Source organism: Cyprinus carpio, chromosome A24 (assembly GCF_018340385.1).
Source record: "Cyprinus carpio isolate SPL01 chromosome A24, ASM1834038v1, whole genome shotgun sequence".
NCBI lineage: Eukaryota > Metazoa > Chordata > Actinopteri > Cypriniformes > Cyprinidae > Cyprinus > Cyprinus carpio.
Window position 1 is genome coordinate 10405230 of NC_056595.1, and position 20479 is coordinate 10425708.

Consider the following 20479-nt stretch of genomic DNA (forward strand, 5'->3'; position numbering starts at 1 on the left):
AAGCTGTTCTTTTAAGTATTTCTTGTTTTTGTGCATATTAAAGTGAGAGGCTGAATTGAGTCATAGAATATTTTATTCATATTTCCTCAAAAGATTTTGTCTTCCAGTTCTTGAAAAAAGGTATTATACATAACCAATACTGTATAGCATTGTATGTTTTGGCAATAATGTTACTCAGTGTTAATCTGTCAGTCATAAAAAAAAAAAAAAAAACTTATGGACAGAAAAAACAAAACAAAACAAAACACCAGAATAAAAACTCCAAGTACTTTCGCTTCACTCCACAATGAGCTAAATATTAAGCCATCTTGAACTCTTCTTGGCATCTATATCACCAGTATGTTACTCTGACTTCATGAGTCTAAGTCAGGGGTGCCCAAACTCAGTCCTGGAGGGACGGTGTCCTGCAGAGTTTAGCTCCCACCCTAATCAAACACTCCTGAACCAGCTAATCAAGCTAGGCATGCTAGAAACTTCCCAGAAGGTGTGTTGAGGCAAGTTGGATCTAAATTCTGCAGGACACTGGCCCTCCAGGACTGAGTTTGGGCAAACCCTGGTCTAAGTGCTCTAATTTTAAAACTGATAATATTGTATGTAGACCCTCATTTAAATATTATGGCCAAAAGACAGAAAGAAAGAAATCTAAACCAGTACCTTTCCATTTAATGTTTAGAAAACCGACCAGACATATCTGACGTATCCATATTTGTAAAAAAAAAAAAAAAAAAAAAAAAAAAAAAAAATGCTTCAATCAGTGCCCATGGCTATTTTCTAGATGTTTTAGATATTTTTGAAACAACATAAATTTGATGTAACGAATGAACTTACAGTGAGTAGACCACTACCTCATTTTCCCATACTATGTCCACAATACATTCTTTTGAATTAAAAATTCTCTAAAATTATTGTTGTAAACCCTTTAGTATTTTTTTTTTAACATTGACAATGTAAATCAACACCATTTCCAACAGTGCATAATACAAAAAAATAAGGATTAATGTAAAAAGGCAGTAAGGGTTTTTTTCTTTCTTTCTTTTTTTTCCCCCCCTTTCTGAACCAGTGTTAATCACAGCATCTCCTGACTGTCTGATGTTAGCTCTGTGATTCATTCAGGGGAAAAACCTGAGCACTTCTGCTTGCAATTTGATCTTGGTAGATTGCTGTAAATTCCCTTCATCTTTATTCACAGGATGACCAACAGATCATTATCAAAAAACACAAACATCATGCCACTTTGTAGATCAGATTTGTCCTCTGAGGTCTCTGTTAGGTCATCGTAATATCTTCTCTGTGCTGGTGTTGAATGCTCCTCCTAACGGGGACGTTGTAATGGCGATCGTCCTCTGTGACGATCCACACGCAGGGCCACTCCTGCTTGTGGTCGTCTGGGTAATGTGTCACAAATTCCTCTGTGTCAGTCATATATAGACGGAAGGCTTGAATGGTGTGCTTTAAGGCATAGCCCAATAGAAACATCTCTACCTAAAACAAACAAAGCAAATTTTGCCAGTATATATTAAAGCAGGAGTCTTCAAATTGAAGAATAGAGAAACAGAGTTTAAGTTTGTCAGTGTCATCATACTTGCCTGTTCTACCCCTCCACTGAAGCCGATCTGGCTCAGGTGATTGGCCAGAAGGGTTTGGGGGTTTTTCTGATGTGTCGCGGGCAAAAAAAGAAGCCAACAGAACACAGGCACTTCTTGATCTACCATCATGTTTTGATGAAGCTCAACAGCTTTGGCCAGCATTAGAAACTTTAGTGCTTCCAGAAGACCATACTCCTCTTCCCCACCCTGAAACACAGACTCACACAAATCGTGCTTCTCCTCTGGGGCTCTCACAGGCCACTGCTGCCTGCCACTGAATAAAAGGCAAATAAAATATACAAATGCATGAAAACGCAGAAATTATCATGATATTTTCTCTAATTAAACTACAAAGATACCTGAATTTTTACTTGGTAGAGGATAATGTACATAATTGTTGTAACTGACCAATCACTTCCAGCTGTGTAATACTGTAGTGTATATGTACTGTAATAATACACTACTGTTTATTTTCATTTATTTACTGTTAAATTAATATTTTTTATTATTGTCTGTCCGATGCAACCAAGTGATGTCTGAAATCTACATATAATACTAAATAATGAATCAACAAAATTTTGACTTGACTTTAAATAAACAATAGGGATTGTATCAATCACAAAATCCATTTCATGAACGAAATATTCATTTTGTGAAAGTAAAGTTTAATAAAATCAAAAAAAACACAAAAACATAAATAAATTATTAAGTACAAAATGTCCAAAAAACCGATTCTTGGCCAAAATGCATTTGTGATAAAGACAGACCCCTTTTCTATGAAATCAGGCACCCTAAAAAATATATAAACAAAATTTTTTAGAATTTGCCGGATGTTAACTCACAATGGGACCCATATAAAGTACATTCAAAAACAGCATTTTTTTTTTAAATAAATTATTTTTAATACAATAAATTAAAATTAATTTCCAATAAAGTTTAATACATTCAAAAACAGCATTTTTTTTTTAAATAAATTATTTTTATTACAATTATTTTAAATGTCTTTCCTGTCACTTTTGATTAATTTAATAGATGACGATTAATTTCTTTAAAAAAAACAAGTGAAAAAATAAAAATAAAAACTATTTTATGTCTGAATAATATATATGGAATGCACAGCAGAAAAAAAGAGAGATTCACCTTCTTCTTAAGGAGATCCAAATAACATTTCAGTCTCTCCACAGAACTTTCCTTCTCATTTCCTGACTTGCATTCTGATGGGAAACACCCATGTAGCAATCAAATGCTCCTGAGCTTCAATCTTCTCTGGTAACTGTGAGAATAACCAGCAGCTGTTAATCTGAGCTAGAAAGACAACACATACATTAGCTCCGTTTACACACATCCAAACAATCTGTTTCTAATAAGACTGATGGCTATACTACATCAAAAATATAGTACCTGTGTCATGATGTGTATGTTTACATCCCTTTTATGTCATACAAATGTGGTTATTTATGTCTTGTGAACTGCTCAAGTCCATGAAACTGAATATTTACTAAACATTTGTTTAAAAAAAAAAAGTCTTCTCATATATGGCTTTAGCTTTTTTTTTTTTTTTTTTTTGCAGTGTCAAGGGAAAAGCTTTAATTATGCTCACGGTTTGCTCTGGTGACATTATATGGTGACCTTCTCTGTTTCTGCATGCAACGACTGGGCAATATGCATGTAATGAAGTTTGGTATGAAATACAAGTAATGTACGTTGCTATGTTTTACAGTTCATATAATCAGAACTTTAATAATGTGAAATCACACTGGATTCATTCTGACTGATGAAATTTGCATGTTAACATACCTACTGTCAGCTTATAAACCTTAGTCTGGGTAGAAGCCATATGTTATCTGATGCAAATGAACAATCAGTACTCTTTCTCCATGTTACTAGCTGTTTATTTGTCAACTAAAATCTACAGAATGATAGCTCCAGCTTTTGACAGCTCCAGGGTTTTAAAGTTACTTTAAAGTCGACTTACATATGGTGCCTACCCTGACTGAAGTTATTACGAGTACAGAGGTCTCCTCACCAATAGAAAGCCTTCATCCTGCAGCCAGGTGGGCCATATTTGTGCTGTTTGCCAGCACCTGATCCAGTGTGGCTCGTAGGGCACAGTATGTTTATCGCCTCTGACTGACTCTCCTCAGACCGCTAAAGCTACTGGACATCTCGCTGTAGCCCTTAAAGAAACACACTGAAGCAAGTCAGAATTCTTAAACCAATCACAGTCACGTCAATCAAAATTCCAATAGCATACTTTAAATACATTTCGGGCGAAAAAAAAATTACAAAGTTAGTTAGGTCACCTTTCTGATGAGAGAGCTTTTGGCCGTTGTTTCCCCCTCCATTCTCTCTCACTGTAGGCCAGTATGTCCACAGCTGGTGCTAAGCTACATCGGGTCTCTACACCAGGAACTAGACAAGAAGAAAAATAAATCATGACAAATACCCATCGAGATGGATGTAGAAAACCTTTGGACCTTTCACATTTTCACAATGATTTGATTGTCTGTAATACAACTCCTTAAAGGGATAATTTACCCAAGAATGAAATGTGACACCCGCCATATATTGCAAGTGTTCTGAGGGTATTTTGCAACTGTTTCTGTCGCCGATTGAGTTTGGGTTCCTTGCAATTTGTAGCCTTTTGGTTTGAAAATTGACTGTTTACTCTTATTAGAGCTGCTTTACAGCAGAATAGCTTGTTTGCAATCACGTGATTCTGATGACGCGTGCAATTCAGATGGAGGGCAGGAAGTGAAAAGCAGAATAGATGAAATGGTAGAAAGAAAACGGTTTAGACACTATTACAAGAGAAAGGTATAAACAGAAAATCACAACATATGTTGGACGAGATGTTATGAAGAGGAGCGATTTTTTTCAACTTAAACTGAAATACTGCACTTGCCAATCGAGGCGGTGGATATAGGCTAAGCAACTAACCTTGATAGCAAACAAGTATTTTGAAAGTGAGTCCCGCATTTATATGAAGTATGCGGGATATATGTCACTCCTCGAAACTTTGCTGCATGTACAGGTATGTGGTCGTTGGTCTGGTTATAATTACTAAAAGTCACACACACTTCTCAAAATCACAATATTTCAATATATTCTAACTGACTCTAGTCGCAATCTTACTATGTTCCGATATAATTAATGAAGCTCTATAAGCTGCACATGTAATATCTTATTTACATCATGTCTATGTGTGAAGTTTAGCATTGAGTGAATTCTAACGGTCTCATGTTGAATGCCTGAGAGTTGACAGCCCTGTATCTATTTATATATTTCTTTATTTATATCTTATATTAACCATTTGCACACACTAGCATTATCCTACTCGGCTCCTCCCAACCGCAGATGCAGGTTTAAAAGCCACTTTCTCCTGCATTTTTCAGTCATTTTCTATTGAATTTAAAAAAATAATTTACCGTTTAAAACTGTAAAGCTGCTTTAGCACCATCCATATTGTATAAAGCACTATATGAATAAAAGTTCTTTGACTTGAAAATTAAACGTTAAGGTGAAAATCAAACCACAAGTAATTGCAATCCAAGACTGGTATGAACTGAAAAAAATAAACATCCATTCTAGAAAAAAAACAAAAAGTCATAATAAAAAAAAACCAAAAAATCTTAAAGGAAAGAAAGATTCCCATTTGCGGTTGGACCCCTGAAGCCATTATTTAAATGAAGGTGAAAATCTTGCATATATATAATATATATATATATATATATACATATATATATATATATCTGTAAAGTACAGATAAGAGCATATGGACCAGAAACTCCCATTGTCAGATAAGTCTGAATTACAGTTGACATGGGAACACAATGTGCTTTTTGTGGGCGAGTTAGAGTGAACTGCAGTGCTAATAAGAGTTATATGGACAAGCCCATTTTTAAAAAATTCTGCTTTTTTTTTTTGCTTTTTTTTTTGTGGTCCAAAAAAATAAAGAAGGTTATATGGCATTTTAGAATAACACCAGGGTGATTAAATGATGACTTCATTTTCATTTTTTAGGTATACGAACCCTTCAACTGCAATTAGATGCGTATTAGATGGTATTGATACCATGATATAAAACAAAAAAAATCATTAATACTTATGAGCTCCAGCAGTGGTTTGGGTGGCTTGTTATTGCTGGCTCCAATATTTCAATCTCCTCAGCTCCCAGATATAGGTCTGCGCTCCTATGGGATTAAGAGGAAACTATCATGATATGATGTTAGTATGACGTAGTAGTCATGAGGGAGTCTAGCTGGAAGAGCTAAAAACTGTTATATTAAAGTACAACATCCCAGATGATAATGATTCATCATCCAGGGCAAGTCTAACTGGATATAAAGAGGCTCTGTGAGCTGATCATTCTTCAGCTCTTTTATGTCAGTTGTTCACATATTGTTTGTGAAAATCACACTATTATAAATTGGATAGTTCCATTATTGTAAACATAATTCTTGGTTGAAGGAGTTGCAAGACTAAGCATAATCTTGTCTTGTAATTAATTTTTGTCTAATTATCAACAGATTTGGTGTCCAAATGCCTTGACCACCTGCTTTCCAATCTAAAGGTATTGCTGGAAAACAGAATAAAAAAAGAGACACATACTCATCCAATGCTCGTGCGCTTCCTCCACACTCTCTTCTGTATCTTTCTGTATCAGCTTCACTTCTACTGTGCCACTGCTGAAAAGGATCTCTGATTTTGGGGTGGCAGAAGTGTCTTCTTTTCCTTCGTCTTTCTGTGCAACACTAGCTTCCTTTTCCGGTTTCTCCTTTTCATCTTGTCTCTTTGTTGTTTGCAGGTCCAGTTTCTGCATCATTTTACAACTTCCTCCACTAATGTCGCCTCGCTCAACACTGGAACCTCACCTATGGCCTCAGTGTCTTCTACAGCAACTGAATCACTGTAAATGAGAAATAGTGCTTATATGATTACAGATTACAGCATTGCTCTGTGATTACAAAATGAACACCAGCCTTAGAAACCTTTACTGAATGAGTGTAGAGGCATCATCAACCTAGAAATCATCGATGACGTTGATGGTTTCATGCTTAATGATGAAACTATGAGGATAAAAAGCTGAAATTCCCCCAGTCGTTATAAAAATATTATGGCGTAATGTGGATCTGTGAAAATATCTTGCAAACTCTCCAGTTGATTGACACATCCTGTAGCAAACTTAGCCGATCTCTATCGTTAGTTTGAGCTGATGCTTCTGCATGAGCTCTAAATGAATAAATAAATCTGAAAATAAAGGTACATATTAGGAATAAATAAATAAATTAAATAAATAATTTAAACATAAATAAATACATAAAATAATCAATTAAATAAATATAAAAATAAATGACACAATAAGTAAATACATTTCAAAAGAATAAAAATAAATGTAAAAATAAATACATAAAATAATATATTAAATAAAGGAAACAAGTAATAAAAATAACTCAGGGTCAAATTTTATTACAAATGAACTATATTTGTTTTTTATGAAGTCATTTATTTATTTATTTATTTTCCTGTTATTTTATTTATTTATCTACATATTTTTTTATTTCTGCAGGTTTTGTCCTCCATAAAATAAAATATTGGCAGGGCAAATGAAAATTTTAACCACTGGCAAGAAAAAAATCCCTTAGCGTTGAGCCCTGTAAACTGTGCCAAAGTCACTATAATCTACAATCATAAAAAATGTTCCCAAAATAAAGTTGAAAGGAATGCTGTTCAGATAACAAATTGTCTTGAGGAATTGCTTGAATAGATTTGGAATTGCTTGACCTGATACACCATGTGTCCTAATCACACATTAAAACATATATATATACACACACACACACACATTATTACCCACAGGAAGTAGACAAAGCCATGAAAACAATTAATATATGGTGTTTAAATTAACAGTGGCTCATTTAAAACAATTACGGCAAATAATGTTTGACATTGTTGCTACATTGTATTTTACTGGAGTCTGTACTTATTGACAGTTGTTTGCCTTAGCGCCACACATAAACTTCCCTTTTTGAAATTTAACTATTTTCTATTTTGGCAAATTTGATAACACTCTTAGTGTGTTCACAACAGCAAACTATAGCCACTGAACACTGTTATGAACTCTGTGATTAACACAGAGGTTTTGCACCATCTAATGGTAATAATAAATGAAAACAGCAGAACAGTACTAACCTTGGTTCAGTGAGTCTAGTTTTCTCAGTGGGGCTTGAGGACACTGAGGCACATGTGGAGTCCAGGCCATTCTGAACGGGTTCTGTAACGTCTCGCGCTCTGCTCTGCAAACTTTTCACTCTTCTCTAGAGCTTTCACAGAATCCATGACTTCAGGTTTGTCCATATCAATAGTGCTATAAAAGAATAGAGAAATGAAACTAGGGTTTAGTCAACTAACACTAAAACCATAAAAAAAAAACAACAAAAAAAAACATTTTTGTTACTTTAAAATAAATACATAACTAAAATACAATAAATATAAAAAAACCCCCTAAACTTATTTTAATTCACTTAGTTGTCAAAGTAACATCTATCATTTTCATTTAGATTATTAATAAAAACTAAATTAAAATATCCAAATAAAAAATAATTACAAATATAAAACTACAAACTATAATAGTAATTCGATTATAGTAAAAATAAAACAGTTTAAAAGACAGTAAAAAGTAAGACATTAACATATGCCATATAAATATATTTTGACCCGACTCGACTGCATTTATTTTTCGAACCCGACTTCACTGGACCCGAACATTAACAGCAACATGTGCACGGCCTGCAGCCCCGCAGTCAGTAAAGAAAAATCCTGGTGTCTTGCTGACTGATTTGCTGCTTCTCCATTAATTTTATTATTTAAAATTTATTTAATTTATTATTACTTTCCATTATTGCCTCTCTGAAGCCACCTTTCCACTATCTCCGACAAATGATCGACCGGAAGTCATTCATTTCCAGTGGAGAGTAGCTCAAAGCTCAAATTGGATATGATCGGAACTCCACGCAGCTCCCGCACTACTTTCCATTGGAAATGAAATGACTTCTGGTCTGTCACTTGTGTTTCGTCTGAGATAGTGGAAAGGTAGGTAGTTTAGAATCTTTGAACTTCTTGCGGCGTAGACTTAGACCGTATGCGGGTACCGCCCGGATTTGATGTATTCTTACTTGGGTGAGCGCGAATTTCTTATTTTTTTCCACTTTAAGCGCGATTTCTGGTGCAGAATTATCTAGAGCAAAATTTTTTTTTTCCAAATTCTTGTAATTAGCCAGACATATAAACCGGGGGGGGGGGGCGGCGGCATTTGTTTTGTGTGGATATATTCATACATTTATTATAATCAGTAAAATCATTAATTTTACCATGGTGAATAAGCCGAGGGACCAGTTTAAAAGTTCCGGCAAAGGGATTGTGCACACAAAAAAGAAAAGCCTTGCCCTCATGAACACACCATAATGAAGCGAGTGGCTTTTCATGATGGATCTCATATCTATAAGATGGATTTCTGTGTGCGAGGTTACAAACGAATGTTAATTTTTCTACGTGCATTTCTCAAGAATTGCACTTGACACCAACGTGCAAGAAGTACATTAAAGGGATCGAGTCTTATGGGGTCCATTTGGGGAAAAAATAAAAAAACATTTATTTTAAATTACCCGAGACACGAGGCAACTAATACCAAACTATAGTAAAGACCTCTATGAGGTACTACAGTGTCACATGATCTAAAATTTCTACTGGTTGCCAAATTTCTACTAGCTTATTGTGTCTATCTGTATATAGCCCACCCCTAATATGGACACTCAATTCCAGATCTATAGGAAATAAATTATGTGGAATTTTCCAATTTTTATTTATATTTTAATTCAATTTGCATTTTAATTAATTTATTTACTCATTAATTACCTGTCAATTTGTGTAGAGGGTTTAGATGATGACAGTTGCTCTTGACTCTCAGTTTCCAAGGCTTCTTCATTCGCTTCCTGGACTATCTTCTTCTTTTGAGGCAGCTCTTCACCTCCATGACATCAGCATTCATTTCATTCTCAACTTTCAAGACTCCCAGAGTCCTCCACTAGACACATTGTCTATGGCAGGAGGGAGTCCATTGGTAATATCCACACCTGGAGATGAAGATTCCTGTGAATGTTCCTGAGTTTGAGAAACTTCAGATGTCCACTTGCTTCTGTTCTGCCATCTCAGAATGAGTATCCTCCCTGAACGTTTGTCCTTTTACTTCATCTGTTTGCTCAATGATGGGTTTCCTCAGCAATCACTCCTGCTACGCTTTTCTCAATAACATCCGACTCATTAGACTGACCTAAAATGCATGGGTCAGATTCTGTGCTGCTGTTGTCCATCAGTGAATATCCCCAGTGTCATTAAGACCAGCCACTTCAATGTGTCACTTCATTGGTTGTCATTCAGATTTAGTTCCTCAGTTTTTGATAATTTCCTTCTCATCTACAACCATCTTCACAAGTGTTTCTGGCTCTGGTTGGGAGGAGTTCTTCTCAGATTCTACCTGAGCAAGTGCAGTTGCCTCTTGAACAGGTGCTTTCTTAACAGGTGTTTCCATAGCAGGTGCGACTGGTTGAGTCTGAACTTGTTGCGGTAGCACCTGCATCATCTGTCAGAGCAGCTGTGATGTCTACCTCTTCAACTGACCTGTGCTGAGCCTCTATCTCCCCTTTCACATGAGGCAACATTCTCCGCAAGTGCTTCATCTGGAGATGCTTCTGAGACTTTATCTGCAATGTTTGGATTTCTTCAGTGATTCAGAGTCTGTTTTTGGTGGTTTATAGCTAAGTTTATAGTTTCTGTTGGAGCAGTTTCAGGAGAAATATTGTGATTCATTTCGGCAGCAGGAGGGACTTCAGTGATGCAACAGTGATATTGTAGGGTAAGAGCTCAATGGTTCAAGAATTTGAGCCTTTGCATTTGGCTGTTGGGTTATAACTGATTCACCCAGCTGTGGTTTTGTTTCATCTTCATGCCTGTTGAGAGATTTAAAATGCATTCATAAGTAAAATGTGGATGTTATGGAAAGAACATGAAAAACAGGATTTACTAGTTTGATGTACAGCACTCAAGCATTCTCAATGCAATGTTCTCTTTAGCCCATTTATGTAAAATAAGGTGAAAAATAAGTTGCAAATGTAAATAATTCAGAATTTATTGGTACCGTCATCAGTATTGTGAGGACATAACCACATGTTCAGTTCCGCATAACAACATGTCTTTTGCGTTTTGCATATAAATAAAATTACCTATTCACGGAATTAAACAACTTGGCCCATCCAATCATGAAACAACAGTCCAAACTGCACCAAGTATGGTAAGCTTAGCCAATTAAAAACAAAAAGTCAATGTCTTAAAGCTACAGTACAAAAGCACCCTGCTTAATTCAAGGTGTCAAAGTGACATTGTAAGAGGGCTGCAGTCAAATGTGTGATCCGGGATGTTTTTAAAAATAAGCCATCCACTTGTTCCTGAAGCTGAGGTCTTTCTGAAGGACTGTACAAACATGTTGTTTAAATCGGATGCATCAACAAGAAACATTTTTTCCTCTTCCATTTGTCTGTTGTTAGCTGACTCAAGCCCGTGGAGTACTCCAGAAATGGATGGGCATCGATGTATACTGTATCAAAGTGTACACAGTGTCAGTGATTATAGGTTCTATTTGCTTTTGAAAGTAACGTGCTGCTTGTGTCCAGTGTATACAGCTGACATTACAAATTCCACAACATCCCAAACGAGCCATTTTGGGAGCTTGGTTAAATAAGTGGGGGGGGGGGGGGGGTGGGTGTGTGTGTTGTTTGTTTTTTTTAGCTGGAGAGGATGTTTTACGCTATGAAAATCATAACAGAAATGAATTAAAATTCCCAAAATTTAAATTCCGAATCTATTGGGACTTTCACTGTCACTCATAAGAGATAGCTGCAATTAGCAAACAACTAATGATCCAAAGATACAATCAATTTCAGATGGATAAAATCAGGTCCCACACTTCATTTAGTCTCGCCCAAGAAGTCGTTTCATTCAGAGATAAGTCACAGTAGTTCTGTTTCCATGCCACGTTAGTTAAAAAGTCAATCATTACCTGTGCTCTTCATCTGAAGTTGGACTAGTGCAGACATCCGTTCCTGCCTTAGTTGATGTCTTTGATTCAGAGCTGTGCAGTAAACCGGTAGTCTCATCCTCTGTATGGTGACAAGGTTTTTTCGTTCCACAACAATCCCAAACGTTCCCCATGTTGGCACAGGCTGCAGTGATAGCTTTCAATAAAATCCACTTCTCTGGGTTTAAGTTCAGACCAAAGGATGTGCAGTTATCTAAAGCAAGAAGCCGCTTCCACTTCCAGAGAGCTAGCCATATACAAATATTATTTCTCCAGACAAGATTCCTACATGCCCCGTACCAATACATTGAGCAGTGTCTGTAAATAATGTCTATCTGTAATAACGTGTATCTACAGGAGCCTGACCATAAACTGCACTTCTGAGGTATCTGGTCATCTGCTCAAAACCTGCAGATTGAAAACAAACACAAAGTCCCAACATGAGTACTGAACATGCCATTTCTAATCATCTAAAGACACAAGTTGCAGGAAAAATCAAAAAATTGTGGTAAAACTCTAAAAGCTTCTTACATTTAGGGGAAATCTTGTATTAACAAATTGTCAATTTTACAGTATTAACAATAAACTGTCGTAAAAAGATAGAGACTATGTTTTGGCCTATGTCTCGGAAACAGGTGTTGGTGAAAAAATCTTTTAAACCCCGTGAACAAATCGCATTGTTGCTCCAAATTCCATGCATTGATTCCTTTTTCATTAACAGAATTCTATTAATTTTGACATGCTTACCCGTTTTATGAGCCAACTATTATGAATGTTTCATTAGCTTAGCCTATAGCAATAGCAAATAGCATTCATAGCATATACCTCTTTAAAATCCCTATTGGAATTTTTTTCCCAAAACCAAGGGCAACTGAAAAAGTTGGCAGGCACTGTCGTACTCTGTAAAACTTGTTTCCGTTGACTCTGTGCCCTAATTGAGTGGTAAGCCATTTGTAGTGTTTTCCAAAAACATAGTGGACATTCTCGAGGCACCCTCTCAGTGAATTTGCTGACTCACACTCATTTCCAAAACATTAGTAATCCTCTTGCTGGATCTGTCTGTTGCTTTTGACAGTTAACCACCAGGCCCTTCAGGGTGTCTTTGGAGGGGTGAGATGTCTAAGCCGCAACATTCTAACTACTGGGATGCCTCAAGGCTCAGTACTTGGACCACTTTTCTTCTTCATCTACATGTCATCACTACAATCTGTAATACAGAAACATTTATTTTCGTATCACTGCTATGGTGATGACAGAACTTTTCATTCCAGCCCAGGTGATCCAAGAGTAGCTGCTCGCTCCTCAGCCTGCTGACAGGACATTTCTTGCTGGATGAAGTGCCATAACCCTCAACTCAAATTTAGCATTAAGCATATCCGCCAAACCCCACACTTTACCACAACTTCTTCACAACTAGACGCATCAACAATAACCCCTTCCAGGACAACCCGGAACTGTGTTAGTTGTAACTGGTGATCATTTAACTCCTTGTCCAAGCGTCTTGTTCTATCGAGGCTGGACTATTGTAACTCTGTTTTGGTCAGGACTTCCAGCCATGCACTTTAAAACCTCTGGAACTGACTCCATAATGCAGCAGCAAGAGTGGCCTTCAATGAGCCGAAGAGAAGCGCATATTCCACACCCTCTATTTTGCATTGGTTGCCAATAAGCATTCAACCGGCGTATTCAAGCGCACTGATGTTGCCCAACAGAAACAACCACGGGCTCTGCACCCCCTAAACACTAAACACGTAAACATGTGCTTCGATACCTGAACCTTTACAGTATGTGCCTTTCCACCTGTGAAAACCGCGCTGGGACCCACATAAAAGTGACCCTCTCAGCCCATGGCCCCACTAGATCCATGAAGGGCCCTATGTTCTGGGACCCACATTGTGAAAAAACACATGGGACCCATATAAATTGCCATCGTTCAGACCATGCCACATGGAAACCCACGCTCTGCCCAGGATAACACATATGGGGCCCACATATCAGGTTGGCTGGGTAAACCTTAGTCTTTAGACACAGTGCTTTTTAATAGTAGAGCCCTTCTGTGTTAGTCAAAACCTGGACTATGTAACAGCACTTACATATTGTTGTCCTTTACTTTTTTAAATTGCTTTTATAGTATCCGCATTTGTAAAGTGGCTTGAGAATAAAAGTGGCTGCTAAATAATTACATGGTAAAATGTCTAATGTAAATGAGTCAGTGGAATTAATTAAAATCCCTAGTAAGGTACATTTTGTTAGGGAGTTTCCATTCTTGGTTGGAATTTTTGAAATACAGAAAAAATAACCCAAGAGCTTAAAAAAAACTTAAGTTATTAGCTAAAATACGTATCACAAAAATACTTCACAATGTACGTAATTCACAACATGCTACTTTCTTAAATAACTTCAGTAGGTATATATCTTTTTATAACAGTAACTGTCATCCTTGCACAAAATAAGAGTCACTCCATGAGCCAGAATGACACACAAACATGCAACACAAAACTGACTTTCAATTTTACGGAGATTAAACAATAGAGGTGCTAGTTTTCCGTGCTGTACAGTAGATTAATCTTAGTGCATTGGCGAGTTTAGCGTTTGTACATACGCGTGTGACTGAAGTTGTTTTGCGGCGCAAGGCACAAGTGTACACAGCAACTCAGAATGATGAGCATATGTTTACCAAGATACTACTGCTCCACTGTCTGTCCTACATGTAACTATATCCAATAAAGCATTGTTATTTCCCTAAAAACAAAGGTCTAAAATATTACCTTGACTTAGATTCCCAAGTCCGGCAATATTTAATACGAGACCAGCAGGCTAAGAGCAGAAGATCGTACGAACTGTCAACACCAACACCGCGTTAGAAGTATGAATCGATACTTCAGATCGCCAAACTTGATATGGCATGAATTTTTGAAATGAACTCAAACATCACAATTCCTACCTAAATGTGAAGAGTTCTCCACTTGCTTTTCGCCAAGACAGACGACCACTTTTGCGTCCAGGAAGATCGACGTGTATTAATGGCCGTCTGTTCAGTTGTCACTTTACGTCTATGACTACACTCCCCACAGGAAAACCTGTGAACGTCAAGGTTCTCTACTGATAATATCTTTTCTTGTCAAGTTAATAGGAACCAAACCACAGAGGGGGCGGAAAAGTCAAGCCAGTTCGTCCTTCATAGCACTGAAGAGGGCAGTGCATGGTATCAGATTAAAAGAATGTAGTGAAATCTGATTTCTCAGAGGTCTCCCATATCCATTAGCCGCACATCCACCACAGTCCACAAACTATCTTGACCTGCATTAACGCAGTCTGTGTAAACACTAGCTAAGTTATGATAGCTGCTTTATTCCACCCTTGTGAAAAAGTTCACATTTGCATACTCCTAAAAAGAATGCTTAGTACAGAATTAACATACTTAAAAAATAAATAAATATCAGTGTGGGACACAACACGTAATGTTTTGGACACTTAAAATACACTTAATTGTTTTTGGACATTTTATGCAATTTAAATACAAAACCGTATTATCGTTTTAAATGTCAAATGCAAGTACTGAATCACAACAAAAAGATTTTTTTAAAACAATATTTAAAATGTACTTAACCTTTTTAAAATTTTTACATTTTTAAAAGTGTGCTCAAGTACACTTATGCTGTCTTTTATTTCATTAATATTATTTGCAAGTATATTCTTTAAATATACTTTTAAGATTTGAAGTACACTACAAGTGCAAAATCAATACAAGTATGCACACTTTTCATCAGGGCCAGCCCACTTGCTCTGATGACAGTTCTCAAAGTTTACTGGTGTGGTAGTTTACTCATGATTTTAACAGAGATAAGAGATATAAACTCTATTACAACACATTAAACACATTAGAAACGGTGTGCCTACTTAGTGACATAAACACGGCTCCAAATCATGCCAAGCTAAAGCTACTTTTATATATAGCTAAAAGCTCTGTTATGTTTACATTAATAAATTGTATTTATCCAAATGGCTAAAATTAAATTCAGATAAATAGTTTAGTTACATAAACGGATTACATAAATAAAACTTTTATTCGGTGATAAATGGTAAACTCACTCAATTAGGTTACAGCTCATTATACACCCAGTGGTCACTATACAAAAGTTAATGCATTTCATTACAAAACATATGTTAAATGTGTGAAAAAAAAGGTTTGATTAATCAAAAAACAGGTGCATTTGGCGATTCAATAAGTGGGATAGGTTACACTTTAAATCACATATTATATAAAAGGGTATTAATATGTACAGTGTTGTTGTACTAGTCCAGCAAAAGTGCAGTTCAATAGAATCACAGCAATGATATAAAAAAAAATAAAAAAATCCCCTTCAACAGGCTATTTGCTTTCTTTTCTTTCTTGGAATTTGCTTGTTTCCTGCCCACACAGGATGTTATTCAGACACTCTGCTGCAGTGGATCCTCTTCAAGTGTGTGTGAGCTGCTGAATGTGAAGTTTTAGTTCTTCAGGAAGCCCCAGTTCTGTTATCAAAGTCCAAGCAGCACTTCAGCAGCTGTTTCAGACTCTCTGCTGTACAGAAAGAACCCTGGCAAAGAGTTCTTGGTGAATCTTCACTCACACCTCTGACATTTCCACAGCAGTCATTATTCGCTCCATCTCTCCCACAACAGTCCCCATTGTCTGAGCACCTAGATTCTCCCCCTTGGTTCCTGTTCTCGACATTTAGGTTCTCCATGTCATCCACCATCTCAGTCACACTAGGTGGAGGCCTCTGCTGGGCTTTCCTCATGGCCTCCACCAGCTCATCCTCATGTGTCTCCAAACTCTGAAGCAGATTGGTAACTGATGCTAAAGCTGGGCTTCCAGGCAGCTGGCTGAAACCTGACACCAGACATCGAACGGCAACTGCGGAAGGAGAGAAGACAATATGACGATGGTCAAAAAGAAGATAGGACACAAAAGCTTTAGGATTGTGAGCAGGTACAGTGGCCCAAAAAGAGACATTTTTAGATTTCATTTAAACTGCACGGTCCTTTTTAATATGAGTGAATGTATCATGTGTAAACTTTTTCTGGAGCTCACACAGGTATCCTAGCAGAGTAAACACAGGTGTAAAGCAGTGCTTTTTTAATATATATTTTAATAGTTGTTATAACTATTATAGTTTTTATTAATATTTTGAATTCTCTATTATTTTTATTTTTCAGTTTTCATTTTAGTTAAATGCTTTAGTTATTTTAATATAATTTAATTATTAATTAATATAATTTAAATATTAATATAGTTTTATTTAATTTCAGTTTTAATTCAATTAACAAAAATTATTTTTATTAGCATTAAGTCAACTAAAACTAAAATATTATTTCTAAACTAAACAACTGTTTATTATTATGTATAGGCTATTATAGTATTTATTACATTTGCATTAGCTTTCATTAATACATTTTCAAGTTTCTCAAGGTTTCAGTAGTTTTGTTTTTGTGCTTATGTCAGTTGTACTTGTTTTGTTTTTAAATATTTCTATTTAGCTTCAATACAGTACATACAGTTAATCCTAACAACACTGCTTGACAAGCAATAAGAATTAAAAATGATTGTCTTATTTGTGCCATTTTTGTGTTTAAAACAAATGCCACTTCTTTTGATGTTTTGTTGTCTAATGCCATAAAAGCCATTCTTTTTATTACCAGAACGTTCAGAGACTGTTAGTTTATGTTGTAAAAATAACCTACACAGAACAATCCTAGAAAGCTAGGAATTGGTTTCCAAACAGTACCAAATAGAAACCATATATTACATACAAACCATCAGTGGAACATTCTGTGTTTACTAGTACTGTAGTTTAATTATATTATCATATTATAGTATGCATGGAGCAATCACGTGATTGTCCATAAACTCTGTACATATATAAGGCATAATTATGAAGACTGTGCGTGTTATACCCACAAAATACCTATATAAATGTGGTTAAGTGTGTATCTATATACAATTTGTTCTTATTGTTGGCCGTATTTTGCAAGGGTTTCTAATAGTGGTCAAACCGTTATATCACCAAGGCCGATATTGGCCGATTTGACATTTTTTTCAATTATCGGCATTGGCCGATATGTTTTTCTTTTTGGCCGATGCGTTCGAGGCAGGACTTTTATTTTGACTGGAGAGAGGCAGCGTCTGAGCACACAGTGCTCACATTCGCCCTCTTTTTTGCTGTCGTCGTTAACAGTTCTGTCTAATACGAATAGAAGTCTGTCTAATAATCCAATAGAACTGTTAAACAAAGAAATTAAAATGTATACAAAAAGTATTATAATGATTGCTTTTATATTATTAGTAGTAGAAAAGCAAACATTATAATACTTTCTCGTTTGCCGTCAGCATCCAGCAAATACGTATTTACATCATTTAAACAAATCTCTGAATGGCTGATTAAAATTAATTTCACAAACCTTGCCAACTTAGTCGAATCCAGTAGTGAGATCTTGTGAAGCGTGCATGTGACCTGCATGATAAACATAAAACTTCGTGACTTTCAGTCCGTGCAAACTGAATGCTTTAAACATTAAATTTGTGATTTCAAATTATGCTGCGCTTTATGCATTTGCCCACTGTCATATCCATGTCATTTTCACTGTGTGCTGTGTAAAATTAGTGTTAGCTTGGTTTTATTTGAAACAAATATAATGCAATGCACATAAACTTCCCAGAGTGCACTGTTGGTTACAGTTACAGCTTTAATTATATTTTTATTAAATAATTATTTATTTGTGGAAAATACTTTGTCCTCTAAATTATAAGTGTTTATTTTACAAATATATATATTTGTAATCTATTTTCAAATGATTTCGAATTTCTTAAATATTAATTAAAAGAATTAGAATTATATCGGCCACCCTGCTTTCCAAGATATCGGCATCGGCGGTCAAAAAAAACCCACATATCGGTGGACCACTAGTTTCTACTAAAAAGGCCATAAAATTATGACATATAAGACAAAATGCACCTGCTTACCTCATGATTCCTTTAAGCTGACCGATGATCGTCATTCTAGTGGCTCCTTCTGTGTATCCCATGTTGAAACCAGCCCTGTAGTGACGCTTCTTTCCCTGCATCATCACTGCCATCTCTGAAAACCATCCTGACAGAAAACCACATGGCAGTCGTTTTCTAGACTGCGCTGCTTTCACTAACTATATACCCATGATTGTGTCTTTTGCACCGGTGTTTTTTTTTTACAAACTCTTACAGTGCATGAACAATTGAACAATCTAAAGCTCATTTTAGATTGGAAAAAAAAAAAAAAAAAAAAAAAAATGTTTTGATATATATATATATATATATATATATATTATATATATATATATATATATATATATTTCCGCTGAAGCATGTATATGCATGTGAATGAAAGGTTTCAGCATTAATTAATGACTGTTCAGGTACCTTTGCGCGTTTTTTTCCATGTTGTATTTCCATTCTTTGTTTCTGCAGACTAAATATCATCCACATCCTCGTCGAACACATTCTCACTAGACGCCACTGATTTCACCCACGACATGATGTTTCCAAGCTATAATCTCACCGAGTGTGAATTCAACGTGGAAAAACGTATCTGATGAGTAAAAGACGCTCGTTTCGGCCTTTGACAGGATACATAAAACCACATTCACATCCACGTGCTCATGTGACTGACGTCATCAGAATGCATATGAAGCGCTTTTCCTTCATCTGGTTGCTTCTGGGCGTATTTACACATCATATCCCCACCTGCTGGTCTACATGTAACCTAAACTTGATATATATAACAATGTCCTATAATTACATTAAGTAAAGCATATTTAACATTTCATTACCTTAAAAAATTGGGAATTTGTTTTGACTAAATTATGCATACTAGCCAGTGAAGACGAGCCTGTACCTACGTACGTAAGGTACCTATTTTGAAAGAAAATGTTTCAAATTTAATTTAAAATAATGTAGTTCATTATTATTATTATTATTATTATTATTATTATTATTATTATTATTATTATTACTTCTTTACCTACAGTAGCTAGAACATTCTATGTGTCTTTCTTCCAGTTTTGGTGTATTTTTTTGGCACAATAAAAAAACACCTTTCCAGAGTTTCAACTGAATTTTATTAAACTGAATCAACTGAATTTTGCAAGCTGAAAATAGTAAAATAACAAAAGTCGAAACAAACAAGCGAAATATTAATGATAAAATGAAACGCTAATTTGATTTGATATTAATAATATAAAATATGAATAGTGCACATTCATAGTACAAGTATGTGTACTATAGAGTAAATCACCGCTAGATGCCGCTAGATTCACATTAAACTGTTACTTATTAAAACAATCTAATTTAAATATATAATTAATAATGAAAAGATATTTATTAATGTGATGTAATTGCACTTTTGCAGGGATATTGATACACAATAGGTCCGATAAAGGAATTATATATGGAATCTTATTGATTTTTAAACGGCTCAAGACCCCGCTTACTGTCAATAAAGGCTACTGTCAGGCAATAATATCTAGAGTAAACACTTAAATGGAAATTAAAGGAGCTGACAGTGATCGTTTCCCCCCGGTATTCTTGAACAATAAGACAAAGTGAAAGATGGAACAATTTTTAGATTACTGAAAGCCTTATAAGAGCACTGCATTAATTAGAATTCCAACATCACTTAAGAAACATGACTTTATTTCTCAAAAAGTGCTATGTTTAATGAAGAGTCTAATTAATTTTACTAGTCTA

General features: G+C 35.6%; 1 pseudogene; it reads right to left on the reverse strand.

The window, feature by feature from the left end:
- Positions 1–55: 55 nt before the first annotated feature.
- On the reverse strand, positions 56–4211 carry LOC122135333 (annotated as a pseudogene).
- Positions 4212–20479: the final 16268 nt, after the last annotated feature.